This window comes from Ambystoma mexicanum, chromosome 9, assembly GCF_040938575.1.
Source record: "Ambystoma mexicanum isolate Mex_15411 chromosome 9, UKY_AmexF1_1, whole genome shotgun sequence".
NCBI classification, from domain to species: domain Eukaryota; kingdom Metazoa; phylum Chordata; class Amphibia; order Caudata; family Ambystomatidae; genus Ambystoma; species Ambystoma mexicanum.
Window position 1 is genome coordinate 765461112 of NC_090931.1, and position 23934 is coordinate 765485045.

Sequence of the window (23934 nt, forward strand, 5' to 3'; positions counted from 1 at the left end):
GGGGATTTACCACAAAGGTGGTTGCAGGTCTTGTGGATATCAAACATGAACCTGAGAGGCGATATGCCTGGAATTGAGGCTCCATTAATAATTCCCAGAGGATTCCTGAGGAATCAGACCAGATTTTCTTGCAGCCAGTATACATATGTGACACAGGGGACTGTCAGTAGTTGGACCCAAGGCCCAGAGTAAGGAACCGTGTGGGCTGACCTGTCCTCTTGGATCTCCAAATTAAACGTTTCTGAGAATATGGCTCACCAGAGGAGACAAGGACTCATTCTGTTGCTTATAGAACAGTACACTGAGTTGTACCTGGGACTTGTAGCTGGAGCCCCATACCTGGATTCCTTACACGAACTGGAGACAACTCTTTGCCTAAAATCGGCATGAGCATCCATCTGGTGGTCTTGGTGAGGCTTCATCACCACCTTCTCTGCCAGGGAACTGTGTGTGAGCCATTGCTGTGGCTTGGATATGTCATTGCTTGGCAGCCAGAAATGATGCTGTGACTCCTTCAGTGGCTTATAGAGCTCAGGGTAAGGATAGTAGCCTCATGTCAGTGGCTGTAACCATTGCACAATGCAAGGACCACTGTGGGATTTCCAGGCCTCCTTCGGCTCCAAATTGGATTAGTCTGAGAGCCAGCACTGAGTAAGGGCATGAGGCGGTCAGCTTGAGTCCCAGATAATTGGCAGTGACCCATGTGTCCCTTCAACACTCTAGGGGATGTAACTCGTATCAGTAATATACCGTGGATCTATGAAGGAGCACTCATTCACCGTCGACACCGTGTGTGCAGCTCCTGCTGCAGTCCTAGCAGGTCAGGCCCGGCGACCCCCACTGGGCCCATAGTTTTAAATGTTGGCCCCTCCAATCCCTCCTCATGGCCTGTGCCGCATGCCTTTTTTGGTGCCTTCCCACTCCTCCCCTCACTCGGCCCGCCCCTCCATAGTGATTGGTCCTTGGACCAAGGAAGCACTGCAGACCTACGGACACTTGCTGGATATCGGTCTCATTCACTCCTGATATAGTGTGTGCAGATCCTGCTACAGTCCTAGCAGGTGAAGCCCAGCAACACCCATCCGGCCCACAGTTTTAAATGTTGGCCCCTCCAATCCTTTCTTGTGGCCTCTGCCGCTGGCCTTTTTTGGCCCTTCCTTTCCCTCCCCACTCCTCCCCTTGCCCACCCCGTTTCATAGTGATTGGTCCTTGGACCAAGGAAACAGTGCAGACCCACGTGCACTTGCTGGATACCGGCCTTCACCCCCAACACCATGTGTGCAGCTCCTGCTGCAGTCATATCAGGTGAGGCCCAGCCAACCCCATCAGGCCAATAGTTTTACATTTTGACCCCTCCAAGCCCTCCTCAGGGCCCCTGCCGATCGTCTTTTTCACCTCTTCCATTCACTCCCCACTCCTCCCCTCACCCGCCCCCCTCCATAGTGATTGGCCCTTGGACCAAGGAAGTGCTGCAGACCCAGGGGCACCTCCTGGGAGATTGGTATCATTCAACCCAGCACTGTGTGTACATTTCCTTCTGCAGTCCTAGCAGGTGAGACCCAGCAACCCCCATCGGGCCCATAGTTATACATGTAGGCCCCTCCAATCCCTCTTCATGGCCCCGGCCAATCACCTTTTTTGGCCCTTTCTTTCACTCCCCACTGCTCCCCCCCCATAGTGATTGGTCCTTGGACCAAGGAAGTGCTTCTTCACTGGTAGAGCTAGAGCAGCCTTGCCTGGGCAGTCCATGGCGAATATCCTCAAGGCAAAGGGCAGCTCCCAACAAAGCAGCTCCACTCTGCGTTAGCCTGTACTTGCATGGGACACCGGACAGAGACTCCCTAGAGCAACTGATAAGGTAAGTGTGGTGTGGGCGGGGAGTACAGCCATTACTGTACTTTATTAAAACCCCACCACTCTTACTACCTATCACCATATAGCCTAGTTGTGTAAGGTAGCCATATTTGGCACTCAGCCTAAGTGTTCAAAATAGCTATACTCAAGAATGAGTGCTCCATAGTTAGCCATCATGTTGAATTGTGCTACCCTCAATAGACATCCATTGTGCGGCCCAAGAAAAGGGAATTTACCAAGAAACCTGGATAAGAAGCCAAAGATTTACCCCCTTATGACAACCAGAAGGGGTTGTTTTGCGTTGTTACTCCATACCAACACTACACTGAGAACAAAAAGAACTCTGAACTCTGTGTTTAGTGTTAGGGGTTTGAAATCCGAGAAAGCTTGTTCATTTGGTGACAAAATTCTGCACTAGGTGCATGAAGCCTAGCAATATTTTTTAAAGTTTTAGTTCTGCTTGACATAGTAGACGAATACAATCGATACCACTCCACTTGCCAAACAGCACACACAAGCTGTATATAGTACGACATGTGTTTTTAAAGTCATGATGTACTCACTGCAATAGCCTAGTGTTAGGGCAAGCTTCTTCCTCTGTCCCCTCGCCTTGGGAAGGTGACGCATCAGGGCACGCAAGGTGCAGGAAGACACAAGGGATAGTTTTTGAAATATAGGAGGGCAAGATAGGCAGGACTCAAACATTTATTGTCATTATAGAAAAGTTGTCTTGATTGCATGACCTGAGATTTTAATTGTGTGAAAAGGGCTTCATAGTTAGCCATTGCAAAATTTGTGGAAGGAAATGTGCTGCACCTGGATGTATGTACTGGAGCAGACGTTGTGTTGGATTTAGATGTATTTTGCAGGAAAGGAAATGTGTTGCACCCAGATGTACTTTGGGGGCAGGAAAGGTATTCTACTTAGATATATAGTGGGGCAGGAAACATGATACAATAGACATATTGGGAAGACTAGCCATGAGTCACATAAGATAGTATTATGAAGAGCAGCCATGCTTCACAATTAGATAGAATTGTGAAGATTAGCAATGCATCACATTTAGGTAGAATTGTGAAGATTAGTGTCAGGAATTGGAGGCTGTGGAAGCGCTGGAAGCTTTGATCACGCTACAGTCCTCACCCAAGATGGCCGCCGGCCCTTTATAGGCAGGCTCCTCCCACAAGCCGACGCGTTGTATCTGTTTACCAACGCTCGGTTCGTGTGGAGATTCTCTCGTGAAATTCATCCGTTCCGGCTGCCTACTTTCGCCTATTTTGATTCCTTACTGTGCTCTTCAGCCCTTCTTGTGTTTGCCTTGCACTCCCGTTTTTTTTCGCTTTCTCCTTTGCCTGAATTCTACTGCACTGCACGCGGAACTCGCTTGCTCGTTGCCGTGCCGTGCTTACTTTTTTCTTTGCCTTCTCAATGCTTATTTCTGTTGGTATTTCTTTTGAGCACTACTAGTCTTTTCATTCCTTTTACTTTTAGGTACCGGGGGTATAATTGCAACCGGCGCCGTCACTCTGTTTTAGCGAGCGGAGCCTTTGCTCGCGCTACGACCTTAAGGAGCCTTTTCTTTACTGGTGAGTGGGTTTCTTTCACGGTACTTCTTCCTTTCTTCCTAACTGTCCGCCTTCGCGGTCTGTTCTGATTGGGTTCTTTTATTCTTTACCTACTTACCATCCTTTTCTGGTACTTTCTCTCTGTTATTCTGTTTAGTCTGAACTGTCTGGCTCCAGTATCTTTCTTAGATATCTCCTGTTCTAAATATTCCACATCTCCTGGATACACTGAGAAGTTTGTATCATATTCATCAGCGGTGGAGTTTGTTCTCAAGTCTAACGGACTTCCTTGCCTGCTGCAAATGGAACTTTCATAACTGGAAGAGAGGAGATCTATTTGCCGCCCAACAGAACCCAATTGGGAACAGGGTTTTTTCTGCCTTAGTGCTTTTTCCCTGAATCTAGGACTGGCCCCCTGGGGATCCCCGCGGTCAGGGAATATCTCTGCCAAGGTGGCCTCCGGTGGGGACAGACCCTATCTGTACGATAAAAAGGCCCGAGCACCAAAGGACAAGACTCCCACAAGGAGGAGGGATCAGAAGAGATCAGAGGCTATTCTTACAGAACCCATTCCGGAAGAAACAGGTGAGCAGTTGGGGGAGGAAGTTTCGGTACCTGACAGAATACAACGCCCGAAATCCTTCATGGCGTCACTCGAGCAGTATCAGGAGTTGGTGGCTGCTCTGCAGAACCTTACTATGGAGGTGCAGGCCCTGCGAACAGAGAACGTAGCCCTCCGACAGCAAGTGGTGTTACATCGGGATGATCGCGGGGACCTGCCTACTATGCCCCTTTCCTTTGGCAAATACAATGGACATCCAGGAGACCTGAAGGAATTCCTTGACGCTTGCAGGGTGTATTTCGCCTTCCGACCTCACGCTTATGAGACAGCCAGATCAAAGGTTGGGTTCATTATAGCCAATCTTACCGGAAACGCTCTCTCATGGGCTACACCCTTTGTTACCCGAAACGATCCCCTTCTGAGTGATTATGACCGTTTTACGGAAGTTTTCAGTGAAAGGTTTGATAGGCCAGAAGTATTCTATTCATCCTTGGAAGCAATCCTAGACGTCAAACAAGGAAATACAGACGTTCAAACTTATCTAACTCGCTTCCAGAGGCTAGCAGCCAAGGCAGATTGGCCTGATTCCGCCCAGCAAACCATCTACAGAAGAGGTCTCCAGGACGAAATCAAAGATGAACTAGCCAGAGTAGCCCGTCCTGCATCTTTTCAGGAGCTAGTGACATTGTCCCTTCAGATTGAATTCCGTCTTCAAGAAAGAAGATCAGAGAGAAGAAGAAACCGAAGCTTCTCACAACCAACCCCTACTCCTCCACCTAGAGCCAACCCTGCTACAGATGAGCCTATGCAGATTGGAGCTGCCCGTGGTCCTCTGACGCTAGAAGAAAGAAGGAGAAGGAGAGAGGCAGGACTATGCATGTACTGTGGCTCCTCGACACATTTGTTGAGAGTATGCACTGAAGTCCCTCCTCGTCGACAGGGAAACTTCCGCCCCCGATCTATAGCAAGGGAAGTCTCGGGGGAGGTAACAAGCACCCTTGCAGCTACACAAGAGCAGTGAACACCCCGGAAGACAACAGTTTAATGGTGTTCAGAGTGGACCTATGGTTAACCAAAGAAGCTCCCACAGAGGTGTTCGCCATGTTGGATTGTGGAGCAGCGGGAAATTTCATCGACTCCAAGTGGGCTACAGAGCACTTGGTACCCGCCAAACCCAAGGTCACCCCGATTCCGGTAGAAGGGGTTGATGGTAGGCCCTTGTCATCCGGACCCATAACTTTGGAAACTGTTCCATTAAGGGTGAGGTTAGGTCAACACGAAGAGTTTCTGGTGTTTGATCAGATCCGAGCTGCTCATTTCCCATTGGTATTAGGGATTCCTTGGTTAAGGAGACACAACCCTCACATTGATTGGACTGCAAACCGGGTCTCTTTCAATTCTAAGTTCTGTGAATATCACTGTATGACCTTGTGTAACGCTCCCCACACCATAGACCACAGGAGAAGTATCCAGAAGCCAGTCACAGTGGCCTCGGTTCCCTTACATTACCAGGACTTCTCAGAGGTATTCATGGACATAATTCCAAAACAACTACCACCCCATAGAACCGAGGATTGCTGTATCGATCTGGTACCGGAAGCAGTGGTACCGTTCGGAAGAATGTACCCTTTGTCACTACCGGAAAGGAAGGCATTAAGAGAGTATCTAGATGCAAATTTGCAGAACGGACTCATTCAAGAGTCCAAATCTTCATGTGGTGCCTCCCTATTCTTCATCCCAAAAAAGGACTCGACAGAGCTTCGCCCTTGTATAGACTACAGGGGTCTCAACAAGGTCACTGTCCGGGATAGATATCCCATGCCCTTGATCCGGGACGTCTTGGAGGCTGTACAAGGGGCGGAGTACTTCACAAAGCTTGACCTGAGAGGCGCCTATCACCTCTTGAGAATCAGACAAGGAGACGAGTGGAAGACGGCTTTCCGCACCCCATTCGGGCTCTATGAATATCGTGTGATGCCCTTTGGCCTAGTAAACGCACCAGCCGTCTTCCAGAGGTACATGGACAAGGTTTTCACTGACATGCTGTTTGTGTCGGTAGTGGTGTACCTGGACGACATCCTGATCTACTCCAAGTCCTTGTCTGAGCACAGATCATTGGTCCGACTGGTTTTACAACGTTTGCAGTCCCATTATCTGCTAGTAAAGCCAGAGAAGTGTTCATTCGAATCCACGAGGGTGTCCTACTTGGGTTTCGTATTGTCTAAGGAAGGTATTGAAATGGATGCAAATAAGGTAAAGGCCATAAGAAACTGGAAAGATCCTACCAACATCAAGGAACTGCAAGGGTTTCTAGGATTGGCAAATTTTTATAGGTTTATTCCCAATTTTTCCAAAAAGGTACTCCCTCTGACCTCCTTGTTGAAGAAGGGCGTTAGATTCACTTTTGACAGAGAACCTCGAAAAGCTTTCGACTTTTTAAAGGAATGTTTTTCCACAGCACCCATCCTGGTCCAACCAGATCAGGCTAAGCCCTTTATTCTGGAAACAGATGCTTCTACGGGGGCAGTAGGGGCAGTATTACTTCAAGGGACAGAAGACAGCTATGAACATCCGATCGCATACTACTCCAAGACTTTAACTAGTAGTGAGCGAAACTACTCTGTTATCGAAAAGGAACTTTTGGCCATAAAATTGGCCTGCCAAGAGTGGAGACACTTCAAGGGACAGAAGACAGCTATGAACATCCGATCGCATACTACTCCAAGACTTTAACTAGTAGTGAGCGAAACTACTCTGTTATCGAAAAGGAACTTTTGGCCATAAAATTGGCCTGCCAAGAGTGGAGACACCTCTTGCAGGGAGCCACACATCCTTTCACTATTAGAACTGACCACCGCAACCTACGGGTCTTACAACAATTGGAATGTTCCAACGCCAGACACGCCAGATGGGCGTATTTTTTCCTACAATACGACTTCATGATAACTTACATACCTGGCACAGAAAACAAGAAGGCAGACGCCTTATCTAGAAGCCTAGGAGATCCATCCGGATCTTATATAGGGCATGAACTGGTATTGCCACATCTCACTGTGTTGGCTTCTACGGTTTCGTTTCTTCAGGATTTAATCCCTCAATATCAGATGTGTTCTGAATTTCCGCTATCTACTAAACAGGAAAAGGACGGGTTGTTTTATCATGAAGGAGCCCTCTATATCCCCACAAAGAAGCTGCAAGAACAGATACTTTCTTGGTGTCATGACACCCCCCTGACAGGACATTCTGGTATTAGGAAGACCGTTGATTTGGTCCGGAGAGGATTTTGGTGGCCTACCCTACGAAGGGACGTAGGTCAGTATGTCTCTACTTGTTCAATATGTGCTTCCAACAAACACCAAACAGGAAAACCTCTGGGGTTATTACACCAACACTCCTTACCGGATCGCCCATGGGAACACTTATCCACTGACTTTATTGTGGATCTGCCTCCGTCATACGGAATGACCACGATCATGGTGACGGTCGATTCCTTTAGCAAACTGGCACATTTCTCCGCCTTCAAGCAAGTGCCTTCGGCCTCAGAAATGGCTGCAACTTTTCTCCAAGACATAGTCCGTCTACATGGCCTACCTAAGACCATAGTTTCGGACAGAGGACCACAATTTACCTCGAAGTTTTGGTCTTCCCTCTGCCAGGTTCTCGGAATTCATAAGGCTCTTTCCTCAGGATATCATCCTCAAAGCAACGGCCAAACGGAGAGACTCAATGCCAATCTGGAGCAATATCTCAGGTGTTTCTGCAGTCCACAGCAGGAAGAGTGGTATCGCTTCCTCCCACAAGCGGAATTCGCCTACAACAACTCTCTTCACACCTCGATCCAGATGAGTCCTTTCTATTGTACCTATGGCTACCATCCTCAACACCTGCCCGGGCTCAGTCCGCCTTCAACCAAAATTCCGACTCTGGATACGATTCTACAGGACTTACAAGAAGCTCACAAACTCGCTAAGGAGGCACACCAAGCAAGTCAGCTTTCACAAAAGAGATGGGCCGACAAGGGTCGGAGAGCCCATCCCAGCTGGAAGGTGGGACAATTAGTCTGGTTATCCACCAGATTCCTACCCAAGTGGGTTCATAGGGGGAAGTTCTCCTCTCGTTTCCTTGGGCCATTTTCCATCATACAACAAATCAATCCAGTTGCTTATAAACTCAGGATGCCAGAATACCTCAGAAGGGTACATCCTGTCTTTCATGTCTCCGTTCTCAAAGAACATAAGGAGGATCCTTTCAAGAGAACTGTGAACCGTACACGAGCCCGAGTGAAACCAACACCTGAAGAATACGAGGTGTCTCATCTGGTGGATTCTAGTTACCGCAAAGGGCAGTTGTACTATCTGGTTCATTGGAAGAACTATCCAGTAGCAGAGAGGACGTGGGAACCTGTGGGTCATATACACGCCCCGCGTTTGGTGCAGAAGTTCCATCAACTCCATCCGGGCAAACCCGGGGGTGCCCCGAGAAAGAGGGGGTACACTGTCAGGAATTGGAGGCTGTGGAAGCGCTGGAAGCTTTGATCACGCTCCAGTCCTCACCCAAGATGGCCGCCGGCCCTTTATAGGCAGGCTCCTCCCACAAGCCGACGCGTTGTATCTGTTTACCAACGCTCGGTTCGTGTGGAGATTCTCTCGTGAAATTCATCCGTTCCGGCTGCCTACTTTCGCCTATTTTGATTCCTTACTGTGCTCTTCAGCCCTTCTTGTGTTTGCCTTGCACTCCCGTTTTTTTTCGCTTTCTCCTTTGCCTGAATTCTACTGCACTGCACGCGGAACTCGCTTGCTCGTTGCCGTGCCGTGCTTACTTTTTTCTTTGCCTTCTCAATGCTTATTTCTGTTGGTATTTCTTTTGAGCACTACTAGTCTTTTCATTCCTTTTACTTTTAGGTACCGGGGGTATAATTGCAACCGGCGCCGTCACTCTGTTTTAGCGAGCGGAGCCTTTGCTCGCGCTACGACCTTAAGGAGCCTTTTCTTTACTGGTGAGTGGGTTTCTTTCACGGTACTTCTTCCTTTCTTCCTAACTGTCCGCCTTCGCGGTCTGTTCTGATTGGGTTCTTTTATTCTTTACCTACTTACCATCCTTTTCTGGTACTTTCTCTCTGTTATTCTGTTTAGTCTGAACTGTCTGGCTCCAGTATCTTTCTTAGATATCTCCTGTTCTAAATATTCCACATCTCCTGGATACACTGAGAAGTTTGTATCATATTCATCAGCGGTGGAGTTTGTTCTCAAGTCTAACGGACTTCCTTGCCTGCTGCAAATGGAACTTTCATAACTGGAAGAGAGGAGATCTATTTGCCGCCCAACAGAACCCAATTGGGAACAGGGTTTTTTCTGCCTTAGTGCTTTTTCCCTGAATCTAGGACTGGCCCCCTGGGGATCCCCGCGGTCAGGGAATATCTCTGCCAAGGTGGCCTCCGGTGGGGACAGACCCTATCTGTACGATAAAAAGGCCCGAGCACCAAAGGACAAGACTCACACAAGGAGGAGGGATCAGAAGAGATCAGAGGCTATTCTTACAGAACCCATTCCGGAAGAAACAGGTGAGCAGTTGGGGGAGGAAGTTTCGGTACCTGACAATTAGCCACGTGTCACTTTTAGATACAATTGTGAAGCTCAGCCTTGTGTATCACTAAATAGAATTATTGAAGATTAGCCATGCGTCACATTTAGATAGATTTGTACAGATTGTCACATTTAGATAAAATTGTGAAGCTTAGCCATGCATGATACTTAGATAGAATTGTGAAGATCAGCCATGCGTATCACTAGACAGAATTATTGAAGATGAGCCATGCGTTACATTTAGATAGAATTGTGAAGATTAGCCATGCGTCACAATTAGATGGAATTGTGCAGATTAGCCATGCATCACATTTAGATAGAATTGTGTAAATTAGCCATGCGTCACATTTAGATAATATTGTGAAGCTTAGCCATGCGTCAGACTTAGATAGAATTGTGTAGATTAGCCATGCGTCACATTTAGATAATATTGTGAAGCTTAGCCATGCTTCAGACTTAGAATTGTGAAGATCAGCCGTGTGCATCACTAGATAGAATTGTTGAAGATGAGCCATCCATCACATTTAGATAGATTTGTAAAGATTAGCAATGCGTCACATTTAGATAAATCTGTAAAGATTAGCCAGGCATCACATTATATAGAATTGTGAGGATTAGCCACCTAGAAGAACTTTGAGAATACCTAATGTACTAACCACCCTGCTCCTGCTCTCCTCCAACACACATCCAAAGCACTATACATGCCATATACGCCATATGGACTAGCCAAACTACACCCAAACACACACACCTAGTTAAGTAACACTTGCATATAACAAACATTCTGAGGTACTGGATTTTACTGTTACAGATACAAGTCAGTGCATACAACCACAACCTTAAATACCAGACAATCTACACATAAAACACACAAACACCCCCCCCCCAATATAACAGACATTCACATACAACAAACAACCCAGGCATTGGGCCTCTCTTCTATGGATACGACAAGCCATTGCACGCAATCATCCCATCTGCAGCCCAGCACCTACAGATGCCAGTTTCTCCTGGTTCTGGAACTATCCTATCACTCTATGCTCACTAACTAATCCTGTCCATGTGAGCGCCAAGAGACCGCCTCTGTGGTGGTATTGGTGCATAGTATAAATCAACACAACATAACATAAACATAACATAACATAACATAAACACCTGTGTATAGGTACCATTCAAAAATGTCCAATAAATAAATAACAATCGCAAAACTCTGCCTACTGTTTGATGGTGGCTGGATTCCAGGACCAGGTATATCAACCCCAAGGGCCCTTGATGATTTCTTGGGCCTCTAACTCTAAACTGGCAGATGATCTAGCTGAACCTTGGATCCCACCTCCCAATTCCCATATCATACTGGAATAAGTTCACTTGGCTTTCTGGTACCCTGTTACTAGGGGTTACTGAGGGGACTGTGTCCACCAATATATGCAACCACTTTATAGACATTCCTAGATAAAAATTCATAATGACCATTTGTTTGGAAATCCAGTGCACCATGGTCATCTGGTTCTCATTCGGTCCAATGGCAGCTCAGTCCAAGGGCTCAGCTTGCATTTTCTATGGTTAACTCGCTAATGGTGGACCTTGGACACTAAGCTTTGCCATGTGCATCGTAATTAACAATGGGGTCTTTGTCAACCAGACATGTCTGGTTCTCACACCCTGGTCTCTGGGCATCTGCTGCTGCACTTGGACAGACTTGTCCTTGGCATTTCCACTTTGGGTCAGTCAGTGATGGCAACCTATGCAAATGCATCTCAGGGTTGACATAGCCCTGAGAACTTTGAGCGATGTTGTATTGGTATAATTTGTTTGCAGGTGAACGATTAATGTGTAAATGAATCCTTACAATCTGGGGAACATGAACTTTCATTTTCTAGACCTTGATAATGATGATGCAATAATTGAGAACATTCATTACACAAAGGTTTATTAAGATGCCAAAGCTTTCTTTCCTGCTGTTCGTGGTGATGAAGAAACAGTATTATTGTTTTACCACTACCTCTATTGTGCCTCACTCCCAACGCTCAACCAGCAATACCCCATATATATAGATTACCTGTGCCCGATATCCATCTACCAAACCAACGGCAAAGACTACAAAGCCAGCAGCAAGGCCACCAATGCTGCAGTAATTTTGCTCCTAATGTAGCTCTTCTAAATATATAGACCTCTATTTTGAGATAACATGTGAGGCAAAGAAAGAGACGAGATATTGTAAAGTACCACAATATGGCCTTTGAGCCCAAAAGACTTGAATCTTTTATGTAAGATAGATAGATAGATAGATACAGAACCCATTCCGGAAGAAACAGGTGAGCAGTTGGGGGAGGAAGTTTCGGTACCTGACAATTAGCCACGTGTCACTTTTAGATACAATTGTGAAGCTCAGCCTTGTGTATCACTAAATAGAATTATTGAAGATTAGCCATGCGTCACATTTAGATAGATTTGTACAGATTGTCACATTTAGATAAAATTGTGAAGCTTAGCCATGCATGATACTTAGATAGAATTGTGAAGATCAGCCATGCGTATCACTAGACAGAATTATTGAAGATGAGCCATGCGTTACATTTAGATAGAATTGTGAAGATTAGCCATGCGTCACAATTAGATGGAATTGTGCAGATTAGCCATGCATCACATTTAGATAGAATTGTGTAAATTAGCCATGCGTCACATTTAGATAATATTGTGAAGCTTAGCCATGCGTCAGACTTAGATAGAATTGTGTAGATTAGCCATGCGTCACATTTAGATAATATTGTGAAGCTTAGCCATGCTTCAGACTTAGAATTGTGAAGATCAGCCGTGTGCATCACTAGATAGAATTGTTGAAGATGAGCCATCCATCACATTTAGATAGATTTGTAAAGATTAGCAATGCGTCACATTTAGATAAATCTGTAAAGATTAGCCAGGCATCACATTATATAGAATTGTGAGGATTAGCCACCTAGAAGAACTTTGAGAATACCTAATGTACTAACCACCCTGCTCCTGCTCTCCTCCAACACACATCCAAAGCACTATACATGCCATATACGCCATATGGACTAGCCAAACTACACCCAAACACACACACCTAGTTAAGTAACACTTGCATATAACAAACATTCTGAGGTACTGGATTTTACTGTTACAGATACAAGTCAGTGCATACAACCACAACCTTAAATACCAGACAATCTACACATAAAACACACAAACACCCCCCCCCCCCCAATATAACAGACATTCACATACAACAAACAACCCAGGCATTAAATATATAGACCTCTATTTTGAGATAACATGTGAGGCAAAGAAAGAGACGAGGTATTGTAAAGTACCACAATATGGCCTTTGAGCCCAAAAGACTTGAATCTTTTATGTAAGATAGATAGATAGATAGATAGATAGATAGATAGATAGATAGATAGATAGATAGATAGATAGATAGATAGATAGATAGATAGATAGATAGATAGATAGATGAGGACGGATGCATTAAAGGCTACAACTACTTTTCCAATCAAACCAAATGGAGGAAAAATGGAGAACCGGACAGAAGTGGAATACATCAAGGTCTAGAAATGTCCTCACAAATGGGCGAGCTATGGTGATAATGCAATTTGTTTTACACTGACTCAGATTATTAACTTTTGACTTGCATGACATATTTGGCAAAAATGTTGCAGACAAGGGTTTGCTGTCATGCCCATGTCCCCATCCCAACCCCGCCCCCCAGACAGGAGATTTTGGAAAAGATCCATTACAAAATAAAAAAGTTATTAAGAAAGATAAAAACGCTGTTTCAGCCTAGTCCCCATTTATGTTCCCATAGAGAAAAAGTCCAAATGTTGATCCAGCGCACAGTCAAAACAACTGGATGGAATTGGACCAGGTCCGAAACAACTTGGGCACAAAGTGTTCACTTGATTTATGGGGATAGAAGGGTTCGGGGGTTACCCCGTCCAGTCATTTCTTAAATATTTGACAGGGAAGGGTGTTGCCCCTTCTCCCAAAATTATAGTTATATCTCCCATGGTGCCTGTCAGGCTTTACAGAAATGAAAAAGCTGGCCTTTTTTCCCCAACATTCTATTGCTAATAACTTTTGACTTGCTGGATGGATTTGGATAACATTTTTCAGACAATGAATCAAGAGCCCTTCTGAACTGGACATTTTGGGAACACTTTGTTAGAAAATGAAAATGTTATTTAGGAAACATAAAAACTCTGTGCCCCGTTCTCCCAAAATTATAGCTATATATGTGTCCCACAATGCATCAGCAAGATTTTGTAGAAATGAAAAGGACAGCTTTCTTTGTTTGCTTGATGAGAGAGTTTTACTTGGGTGAGCCAAAAACAAAAAGTGGAAAAAATGCTGTTGGAGGAGGAAAAAGGTTGAACTGGCATCAACCTAGAGGTGGGAAGGGGGAAAGAGGACAGCATGTGAAATTGGGGAGTTGTTGGTCAGGGCTGGGGACCAAGTTGAGAGCTTGAGCGTTTTTGAATAACTTGGGTATCCGGTTGGATAACTGCGATTATGATAGAAAACTAGATCGGTAATGAAAGTGTGTCAGACGAAAGCACAAGTTTTGGAGGAATGGGAGAGGGCTAGGGAGAGAAAAATAACTTAAGGATAGTGGCTAGAACATGGCAGGTGGAGGGGGGCACTTGGTGAGTGCCTCGGAGGGCAGGGATGTGTTTTGGATTTTGCACGCTTTTGACGGATTACTGCGGTTACTTGCATGTGCTTATGATTATCTGTAGTACATTGATAAACACGGTTATGGGGAAAAGATTTTGAACAGAAGACAGAGTTAAACAAAATGAGATTAAGACAAAGAAACAAGGGGAATTTTACAGCTACAAGTGGGTGGTAATGGGTGTGGCCGAAAGGCTATGGCTACTGGGTTACTTTAAGGAACCTAATGGGCCAATATGGAAAGTGGCCACTGCCAAAGGCTATGACTAGTGTGCCCCAACGAACCCTAGTTGGAAACGGTTAAAGGTGATAGGATCTAAAACAAAAGGATCAAATGCCTTTTTTTCAACACCAAAAGGACCGAAAAAAAGGGTTGATTTGTTTTATATATATAAATAAATAAATAAATAAATAAACATTCAACCCTTTTTTCTGTCCTTTTGGTTTTGAAAAAAAGGGCATGTGATCCTTTTTTTTCGATCCTTTGGCTGGACACCGTTGGCAACATGTCAAGGGTATGCAGCAAAAGGCCACGGCTAGTGTGCCCAAAAGAAACATAGTGGTATGGACACGGCCAAAGGCTAGGGCCACTAGTTATGGCCAAAGGCCATGGCTAGTGGGCCCATTTAGGAAACCTATTGGAGGAATATGTAGAGTGGCTACGGCCATGAGAAACCTATTGGGGAGACATGTAAACGGGCTACGGTCGAAGGACAGGGTTAATGGTGATCGGCAAAAGCCATGGCAAGTCAGCAGGAAAGAAAGGTAGTGTTTTAAAGAACGGCCCTGGCTAGGGGGCCCAAAAGACATGTTTATTTGGCTGTGGCCACTTAGTGGGTCCAAAAGAAAGATATTGGGGGAACATGTACAGTGGACAATGCACCTAGTGGGCAACATGTCAAAGAGTCACTGTGAAAGGGTGTGGCCACTGGCAGCAGCTAACGGCCATGGCTAGTGTGCCCAAAATAAATCTAGTGGTGTGGCCTCAGCCAAAGGCCGCACCCACTAGTCATGGGCAAAGGACATGTCTAGCGGGCCAATTAGGAAACCTATAGGAGCAACATGTAGCGTGGCAAGGCCGAAGGACATGTGCACTGGGTATGGCTGAAGGCCACGACTAGTAGGACTGGAAGAAAGCTATTGGGGCAACTGGAAAGAAAGGTAGTGTTATAAAGATAGGCCCTGGCTAGTGGGCCCAAAGGACATGTTTATTTGGCTGTGGCCACCTAGTGGGTCCGAAAAGAAAGATATTGGGGGGACATGTACAGTGGATAATGTACATAGTGGCCAACATGTCAAGGAACTGGAAGAAATCTATTGGGAAACATGTAAACTGGCCACAGCTGAAGGCCTGGCCCAATGGTCATAGGCGAAGGCCATAGCTAATGAGTGGGATAAAAAGGTTGTGCCTAAAATATACAATGGGAACAGCTGATGACCATGCTCACTGGCCAGGGCCAAAGGCCCTGGCTAGTGATCCTAAAAGACATGCATAGCGGCCACGGCCAAATCCTGTGGCCACTTAGTGAGTTAAAAAGAAAGATATTGGGGGAACATGTAAAGTGGACATAGCGGAAGGCCATGGCTACTGGGCCGTATAAAACTATGGTATAACAAAACCCTTGAAATTCACTGAAAAAACTTTAGTTAAAGAGTGTAGTTAAGATGAGCAGATTTAACACACAAAAAAACTTGAAATTCAGTGCATGTGGAAAGTAATGATAGCTTAACTCAGTGTATTCCCGTCGTTGGCCCCCATAATGTTATGTCTCGCCACAATGCCATTTCCCTTCTCTTCTAATATGTATGTGCTCATTGGCTTTGCAACGGGAACGAACTGAATCAAGCTAGCCATGACTTCCCAAATCCACTGAATACCACAGGTTTTGTTGCATTAAATCTGCTCAACTTAACTACACTTTAACTAGAGTTTGTTCAGTGAATGTAATATATTAGACGGTGGTAGATCTGTCTCAGAGAAAAATCCTTTTTTAATGAAGAACGACATACACATGTTAATAGGTCTACATGTAATTATTAATTCTCTTTCTGAACTAAAATCACACTATTATGTGATCAGGATGGCCAACCTCATACCCTGCTCTGAAAGCTGTGTTATGTGGAATAGTATAAGTTATTTGGATACAAAATAAAGCCTGGCTCTAAGCTTAAAGGAATGGTTCGGTCAAAATTTGTTATTGTCCCTACGGGTCGGCCATGTGTTTTTAAGCCTAAGTCGCACGATTTTAGAAAAATTTTCTATGGACCTTACCCGAGTTTTCATCCATTAAACGCACGCGAAAACAGGCACCATGGCGCTGCCATTTTGTGATAATCCTATCACTTGCCGCATCGGCCTGGCTGACCTGCTTTTGCGGCACTAAATCATATCCCCCGCCCCTGAGCGTGACATTATCAAAACATTCATATTCCCTGCCTCTCTCCGTGACGTTACTGTGCTGCGTAGGCAAACGTGCCGACTCGTATTCTACATAACTTCACACAGAACCCGGAAACCAACACAGATCAACTCACAACACAGCGCGCCACAATTCGGAATATGGAACTGTACTTTAAAATCAAACAGCAACAGGGTACATTTGGTAAAGTACATTTATTTGACATTAAATGTTTATAAAATATTCATAAATTTGCATATTAAATCGGAATGTGATTTTTTTTTCTTTTCTCTCGATCCGCAAATCCGTAAAAGTTTATCGTGAGTCACGTGCTGTTCCTTTATGGTACACAGGGTGTTGGTTTTCGTGAAAAGAAGCACTTTGGTCGCACGGTGAACCGTAAGGCTGTTCCATCAACTAGGCACTAGGCCAGCGTAAAGGTTAATATGTTGCTTCTAGCCGCTAGTACCGCGTAAGGGCATATGGGCCCTTGGCGATCGTCCCATAAGATCGTCAAAGTGGTGCAGTTGTTTCCGATAAGCTGCAGCTGGCGGTTGAAAAAACCATCTGCCGGGGGCCGGAAACTGGTGGCAGCAGCAGTAGGGTAGGATATACCTGTTTTGAAAATATAAAAATTATAAAGTCTCGCCAGCCGATCTTTATTACTATTATTCATTTTATTTATTACGGCCGATCAGAAACTATTTGCTTGCAAGGATAGTGCAATGGAGAATGTTCGCCTCTAAAATCAATGCGAAAACTAACGAAATAAATCGAGGTTAACACACAATGAGAAACGACTGTTTGTCTACATGCATGTGGAATGTGGACCTGCATGCCCATGTGCCCGGTACAAAGACGATCCCACAAACGTTTTACTTGCTCTTCGTTCATTCATTCATCCATTCATTAATTCTTCATTCCAGTATAATAGCGTCCAAAGAGTTACTTACATTATATTTGCAATTTCCATTGTGTCTCTGCGTAATGCAGTCCGTAAATCCCACTGTGCTCGTGACAACGATTTATCGTATACTGAACTAACATGAAACTCGGTCTAGTTTCTGAATTTTCTGCCTTATCGTCTCTTACGTTATTGCCCACCTCCTTCAAATGAGGCCCTTTCGGCATGGTCCATGTCTCTAAAGGTCAAAAACAATAGAACCTTATACTGCCAGTCCGAGTTGTGGGACTCTTCAGGCCGCAAGCTGAAAATCAAAGCCGCTGACCTTCACTCGAAATGAGCATACATTCTTACTTTGCACCATCCCGTAGTAAAGCCATCTGTGAGAACTTGAATTTTCGAATCCATCTATGTACTGGGCTTCAATGTGCAAATGCGAACTGGCTTCTCTCCCATCTGCAACGGCTCGCTTGGCGCGTTCTAAGGCCCCCAAATTTGTCCTCGTTGTCCGCGAGCTTTGCAGCCCTAGAGAACCATAACTATGGGGATATTGACTTTTTGGGGGAAGGTCAGGGAAAGTATATAGTACCCGAGGAGTTGAGTTGAAAGTGAGATTTATTGTTTGTTTGTTTTATTATTTGCAATACGCAAGCCTCCCCTTGGTTAACAGTGCGCAGCATTTACATGAGATTGCGAAACTTAGTTACATCAACAAAAATATACACATACACATATTGACAAGGTCAGCGATATGAGGTGAATAGAGAGAGAAGTCAAAGATGACACCCAGGTTGTTCGCCACCCAGGATAGTGAAGGTAGGGGTTAGGGTTTGCATACTTTGTATGTACACTGTACAATAACATGTTTTTACAAAAAGCCAATCAGATTATAATGATTAAAACTGGGATTTGTACTTCTCAACGAGTTCTTCTTTGGGTGGACATGGCACAGTGGCAATGTTTGGTGGCAATGCATCAGTGCTCTGCACAGAAACGCTCAAAATTCCATATCTGTGCTTCTCGAGTACAGCAACAATAAGGTGTTTAACAAAGTCGAACTCCATTTCCTCATAGACTGGTTTGATCACCCATTGCTTACTTCTTTTTGCAAAGGCCGTAGTGTAGCGAAGCATCCCTACATTACCTGTAGTTCTAGATTGTTCACGGCACACATTCTCGTTATGGGACAAGACCGCAAGTAGAGTCCTATATTTCATGCCTTGCATGCTGAAATGCAAGCGCGTTGGCCTGTACTTTAGGCACATATTGTGAAACACTTCCAAACCTCCTGTGTCACAGAATTCTGTCAGCCCCCTCAAATCTCTTGATAGAGTTTTATCGAAAACAATCTTCTCAATGGCTTTGTGTGTAGGCGAAGATGCAACCAACCACTCCTTCTTCTGTGTCTCCTCTGGGGACAAAGGGCAATATTCACATTTGTGGAAATGTAGGTTTTCTGTCCAGCGGTGAACGTTGGTACAGTGGTGCATCAGTGACCGCCATTTTTCAAGTAGGATTTCCACTGACCCTTCACAAGATTTGTAGCTCCACCAAAGATGGTTGCTGATAGACTGGGACCACTGTGTAATACTTTCCAAACCTTTTTTTCCCTGCAGCCGAGATTTTCTTATTGATTGATTTAGCAAGATGCCACGCATCAAATTGATGTTTAATATGTGGGAACTGCTCTCTCATTATCTTTGCAATTGAAACATCTCTGTCTGTGGCTATGAGGTCTATGTGCATTCCCTTCGATTGTAGATATTCCACTGATTTTATAAATCCTAGTTTCTCCATGGCCACTGAGGATTTACATTGGGACACCTGCACGACCACCGAACTCACAATTTTCTTACTATCCATGTCCTGAAAGTGGTAGGTGCAGTACTTGGCAGAAAATCCAGGGCTGTCGCACTGTCCATCGCCGGCTAGCCTGAATCGTTTGCCTTCGAATGTACTTGCTAGAGACAATTGTTCAATTTTACAAGCATCACTAATGGCCGGAAATAGATAATCACGTTGGTATCTGTAGTACTGCGTTTTCGAAATTAAATGGAGTCCCACAAACTGAAAGAAATACTTTAACTTTCTGAAACTGGAGCCACTAAAAAGGGATGCAGCTGCACACAGTAGAATGCCTGCTGTCAGTTTCCTCAGCATCGGTTGTGCAGACCATGAGAACGTATGATTTAATCTACAGGCGGCATGTATTGTGACTTTACTGCCTTGTTTTTGACGAGTCACATGAATCAATGGCTCCCCACATACTTTCCCTCTGACGGAATGCCCACATTTAAGCATACTTATAATATCCATCAAACAACTGTCGAATACTATGTATGTGCCCTCTTTCATTAGACTGTCATCCGGCATCACACTTGTTTCGGACTGCATCATTGAGGACATATCAGCAGCATTGAAAGAAATATCACCGATATCAGGTTCTGATGCGTCGATGAATGCTGCTGCTGGTTCATTCTCTTTCATTTCAACATCTGTTACTTCAACATTGATGGGAGAACACAACATTATCGACAGCTTTTTGGGTGGCATTTTTTTGGCGGGTGTAGATTGTGTGAATTGATCTGTGACTACTTCAGAGCGATCTTCAATACATTCAGGATCATCTTCTTGTGGTGTTGCAGTCGCACTGTAGCAATGGTCCATTACAACTTTACTGGATTCTCCGGACACATTCATTTCATGTTCTGGCCATTGGACATGAGCATCTCTAGGCTCAATACGCGGCGTCTGAATTAATAGTTCCTCCATAGTGTAAATGGTCTGGCAAGCAACATCTCTCATTCGCTTCACTGTCTGTGTATGTATAGTTCGTACACCCACGGGTAACTAGAGGACAGATTGGAAAAGGGATGGTCAGTTTAAACAGATAAATTATAGTACAATTGACTGGAAAAAAACATAAAATAGTCCCCAGCACAAAAAAATGTCTAAAGTTATGAACTGATTGTAACTAACCTTATTTTTGTTTCTTTTCTTTGCAACTTTTTTGACTCGACCTTCAACATCTGCATGCTGTAGCTCCGATTCGTTTCCGCATCTCTTCCCTTCCTGTTGCGCTGCAACCACTATATTTTCTGTATCCGCATAGACAGCATGGATTGAGGCTCCATCGACTCCCTGAAACAAAGTACTTTCATTACTATGTATCACAATATTGTTAGCATAAAACACACGTGAGGACGAACACACAGGTTCATCTCAATAGCTTAACACGATTTTAACATTGTGTAGAACAATCAAACGACAAGTATTCGAGCTCTGATGACCTAGTTCGATGGAACTGTCAGTATCCATACCTCTGGCTCTGCATGGACTGCCATGAATGATTGTATTGGAGAGGATGAATCAGCAACTCCCTGAAACACAGTACTTGCGTTAGTATGGTTTTCAATATTGTAAACACACACACACTTGGGGTCGACGGCACAGGTACATATAAAGAGATAACCACAAATTATGCTTTGTCTAAAAGAATCAAGGAATATTTAAATATGATCAGATGTTCTCGACATATTTCTCCGATTTCTTTACATCTGCATCATCTAAATGGGATGTTGTGATTGTAGTGGAAGCTCCATCGTCTCCCTGAAACACAGTACTTGCGTTAATAGGGAAGAAAGTATATCAAATGGATTCACGTTATATGATCACGCTCGATGGAGCTGTCAGAATCCATACCTCGTGCTGCTGAAGAATATCTAGGGATGTTGTAAATGTAGTGCGCACTTCCGAAAGCTGTTGCACCAATTCGCATCCGCATGGTCCCGCTTCCACTTCCCCTGGAATGACTTGAATGTCAGGCTCTGCATCAAGTGCGGGGGTTGACGCTTCAACAACTGCCTGAAACATAGTACTTGCATTAGTAAGGATTACAATATTGAAAACATATCACACACTTGGGGTCGACCGCACAGGTACATATCAATGGCTAACCACGAATGAAACATGGTGTAGAACAAATGACAAGTGTTCCAGTCCTGATGATCACGGTCGATGGAGCTGTCAGTATCCATACCTCGTGCTGCTGAAGAACATCTAGAGCTGTTGTCAATGTGGTGGATGCTTCAGCATCTCCCTGAAAGACAGTACTTGCAATAGTATGGATAACACTAATTATAACTGAAAACAAACACCAGGGGACGACAACTAAGGTGTATATCAATTGGAAAGCACTAACCAAACAATTGGTAAAATAAGCACACAATACATAAAAACTATTGCTTGACATGCATAAAACAAGTCTGCAGCGGAATAGTCAAGTAAGATTACCTGATACGCGCTAGAAGTGGATAATAACTGCGAGCACGTCACGGAAGTAGAATGTTCTTGCTTCAGATTCAAGGGATAGTCAAACAGTTGCAAAGGTAAATTATTGTTTGATAATGAAATGCCAATATTTAAAATTGCCATGTAAGGAGACAGAATACTTGAGTAATGCATTTGAAAATGCGCAATATAGCACAGTTCCCTGTGCCCATATATAGATTTTGTTTGTGGGTTATGAAATCTAAAAATAATATATTGACAAATTTAATTATTCAAAAAGCTATACACTCATATCAATGTCGAAAGTATTAAAAATTGGAAAAACACCTAAAATATCAATGAATCCATTCGGCTACCTACATACTACCGCAAGGCCTAAAGCTAAAAACGGACACTTGACTCACCAGTGGCGGAATGTGGACGAATAGAGTGGGAATAGCGTTTCCGAGCAATTTTCGTGTCATTCGCCGTTTATTCTTCTTTGTTACCCAAGATGTGGCGTACATGTTTGAGGGAAAGTGCCGGCTGCAGATGCGGTATCGATCACCCCTCTTGTCCTCAAAGACTTTTTGGACTCTACTTTCAAACTCATGCAGTGGATATCCGCAATGTCTGACCCATTCTCTTATTCGATCAACAGTTTTCGGCAATACATGCATTGTAGTGCCTTCAGATTTAGCATGGGTCTTCGAAGGGCAACCGCTAATCGAACAGGCAGGCATTGTTGAAAATTCTGAAAAGTAAATATCGATATTATTAAACAATATTGATGAATAAAAATGTGATACAAAAGTAAATGAACCATACAATGTTCAATACAAAGTTTGTTTTACTCGCCAGAACTATACCAGTTCATCATGTGCGGCTTAGTGTTTGCATAAGTTGCAGAAATTTGTAAATGATGTGACTAAACTCTGAACATGTGACTCCCCCCTTGGATGTTCTGTCTTGCACGAGAAGGAAACATGCTTACATTATAGACTGGACCCCGAAGGATGCAATTCGATGACAATTGACACAGATGAAAATAAATAGATCTATTGATAGCATACCAATTGAAACTCAAGTCAATAGCAATGAGCCAAATGAACACAGCACTATTGGGTACTCTACTCGCAAATAGATAGAAATTTAAAAATGACCAAAATATGACTAGGATACATGGCCTAACCTTGACCAACAAACAGTTGGATTCAGTAGGTCGAACAGTATGTTGCAGGAGAACAGGTAGATGGCCACAGGTAGCACACTGACGAGTTTGCTCGAAGCGGTCACAGATGGCACGGCGATGAGCAGATTAGCATAGATCTCAGTGCTTCTCAGGTACAACGTTCAGGAGTTGACTTGCAAAGCACAAAGATGTTCTCATGAGACATATAAGGTGGTTTATAAAGTATTAGAAACAGGGGTGTGTTTGTGAATGAATGACGTGTGTATGTCGTGGTATTATGTGGATTGCAGGGGGGCGGCCTGCCTCAGGGGAGGCCTGCCTGCAGACACGGGGTCTGAGGAGGCCATGTGAGCGATTGCCCCTTTGGCGTGGGATAACTTTTGAAGTGTACATGGTGTTTGGCACCTTGGCCGTTATCGCCCCTGACAGCACACCATGGCAGCGCTCATGCACGGGTGCGAAATTCCTCTGATATGGGAGGGGGGGTGGATGGATGAGCCGGTGGGCGTGCAGACAAGGCACAGGAAGACTGCAGAATGGAGACACACTTATGTGGATTGCAGGGGGGCGGCCTGCCTTAGGGGAGGCCTGCCTGCAGACACAGGTTCTGAGGAGGCCATGTAGGCGATTGCCCCTTTGGCGTGGGATACCTTATGAAGTGTACATGGTGTTTGGCACCTTGGCCGTTATCGCCCCTGACAGCACACCATGGCAGCGCTCATGCACGGGTGCGAAATGCCTTTCATATTAGAGGGGGGGGTGGATGGATGGGCCGGTGGGCGTGCAGACAAGGCACAGGAGGACTGCTGAATGGAGACACACTTATGTGGATTGCAGGGGGGCAGCCTGCCTGCAGACACAGGGTCTGAGGAGGCCATGTGAGCGATTGCCCCTTTGGCGTGGGATACCTTT

General features: G+C 44.7%; 1 non-coding gene across 1 annotated transcript; it reads left to right on the forward strand.

Annotated features, from left to right (window-relative positions):
- The first annotated feature begins 432 nt into the window (after nt 1–432).
- Nucleotides 433–558, forward strand: LOC138490606 (small nucleolar RNA SNORA17). Its single transcript, XR_011275546.1, has one exon. It is a non-coding gene; the product is annotated as a small nucleolar RNA SNORA17 (small nucleolar RNA).
- Nucleotides 559–23934: the final 23376 nt, after the last annotated feature.